A 2,035-nucleotide genomic window follows, 5' to 3' on the forward strand; every position below is an offset into this window, starting at 1 on the left:
GTTCATCACGCACTCACACGTTTACTCATTCGCTCGTCCTTTCGCTCTTAATGTCTCGCTGAATCGCCTCGAAGTGTCTTCTGCACATTTTTCCTTCTCTCTAGGCATCGATTAATTTACGGCAAATTCTCATAATTACGTGTTCTCTTTTTGCGCCGCTTATAATAGCCCGAACGCTGCATTTTCACGGATCGCAACGAGTGGTCATTGAAACACATGGCTCAATGCTCTTTCTTCTCTTACCTCATCGTTCGTCGCTGATTACGCGACTTCATTCTTACGGTGTGCAATGCCGACTGCGACAAGTGAAAATCCAGCGTGCAGTCGCTCAGTGTGTACCGCTGTTAGTCTGCGTGAATATATTCGTACGCTATTAGATAGTTAAGTGTGGTAAGTAAGTAAATATACAAGATCGTATGTGTATATATATGTGCGTGGTCTGTGTGTATTTTGTGTATATGTGTGTGTATGCGTGTGTATATATATATATATGTATGTAGTTCTTTGTTTTGTATTCCGAAGTTTCTTCCATTCTTTTCTTTTGTACAGATATTTACATATGCTAGAAATCGCACGAATTCGCGCAATCTCTCGCTTCGTTCAGTGAAATCGGCGTGCTTGTTCGTCTTTTGCTCGCACGCCTTTTCTCTTTATGTATCATCGCGATATAAGCTCTATCACATTGGCTTTACAAGCCACATTGTTGTCACGACAATGATTCTAATAATAATAAAATAATGATTACTGATATAATAATGAGATTAATAATAATAATAGTAATAATAATAATAATAATAATAATAATGATGATGATGATAACATAAGCCTAATAATACAGTAATATAAATATAATATAATAATAATAATCAAAAAGAATATTAAATAATAATCATTATTCATCACCAATGATTTTAGCGCAGCTAATAGTTCCCAACAAATAGAAAAAGGAAATTTAAATAATCATCTCGTGGAACGAATAAATTTACTTCTTTTTTGGTATTTTACATTCTGCAACGTCGTTCAACATATCAACGTAAAAATAGTAATCGATGACAGTGCTCTTGATAACTGAGAATATTTAATAATGATAATTATATAATAATAATATTAATAATTTGTAATTATATATAATAGCAGTGATAATAATAACATTGGTAACGGTCTTAAGTGATTATTCTCGCAATTGTATAAATAGACGGATAAGCAAAAAGTAGGAAAAGAGAAAGGGAAAAGGGAAAACGTCGCGAGTTTTAACCGAAAGAGATAAAAAGATACGTAACTGGAGATAGAGAGAGAAGTATACAACATTAACAGCTTAATCGCTATGGAGGATACAGGGAGGCGAGTATAAACAATAACATGAATCACAATTATGCAATAATTATTAATCGGCCGTTCCGTCGCGCGAAATTGTCGTTAAAAATTAATAATAATTCGATCTAACAATTAGTTATTGGGAGATTGCACTGTGGCGAACCCGGACCACCTCCGTTTTCCGTGCATTATTTAGTCCGCTCCTAGTCTCCCCTCCTCTGGAATGATATCCCATCAATCATTCATCAACGGGAGGGGTGTCATCCGAAAGCGAAAGCGGCCGGGGTTCTCTCGAATTTCGAGCGAATTGCAACGAGAGCCCGTCGTCCTTCCACAGCCGGCCCCGTTGTACTTCACAGTCCTTTAAATGATACGATCTCGCCGTTGACCCGCGCGCACCGACACTAATTTCGTAACACTTGCCGCATAGAAAACGTCACAATGTGAGTCCTTTTGATTGAGCTCCGTTTAGTTTTGATCGTTTTGTTCTCCTCGCGCTCGTCCATCGACCAAGATATCTTCTCGTTTCCTCTTTGATGACATCTTTTTAGATTTTTCACGTTCGCCTCACTATGATAATGCCCTCGTCGTAGGCAGGACTCGCACGATCGAGTCCTATAGCTGGTTTTGTCATTTAAAACTTAACTAGACCGGTAATCCTCGCGGAACGTCTTTTCTTATAAAGCGTCGTTTTGGCATATTTCAACAATACGACCTTGGA

At 37.8% G+C, this 2,035-nt stretch overlaps 1 protein-coding gene across 5 annotated transcripts in view; it reads right to left on the reverse strand.

The window, feature by feature from the left end:
* Window positions 1–1,140: 1,140 nt before the first annotated feature.
* The window catches only part of LOC108745535 (homeobox protein cut), a 141,387-nt gene continuing 140,492 nt past the window's right edge, over window positions 1,141–2,035 (reverse strand). For all 5 annotated transcript variants that reach the window (XM_018481726.1, XM_018481723.1, XM_018481725.1 and 2 more), the window contains exon 9: window positions 1,141–2,029. The gene's annotated coding sequence lies outside the window, so the exon portion shown is untranslated. The remainder of the gene's footprint in view (window positions 2,030–2,035) is intronic.

Source organism: Trachymyrmex septentrionalis, unplaced genomic scaffold, assembly GCF_001594115.1.
Source record: "Trachymyrmex septentrionalis isolate Tsep2-gDNA-1 unplaced genomic scaffold, Tsep1.0 scaffold14, whole genome shotgun sequence".
NCBI classification, from domain to species: domain Eukaryota; kingdom Metazoa; phylum Arthropoda; class Insecta; order Hymenoptera; family Formicidae; genus Trachymyrmex; species Trachymyrmex septentrionalis.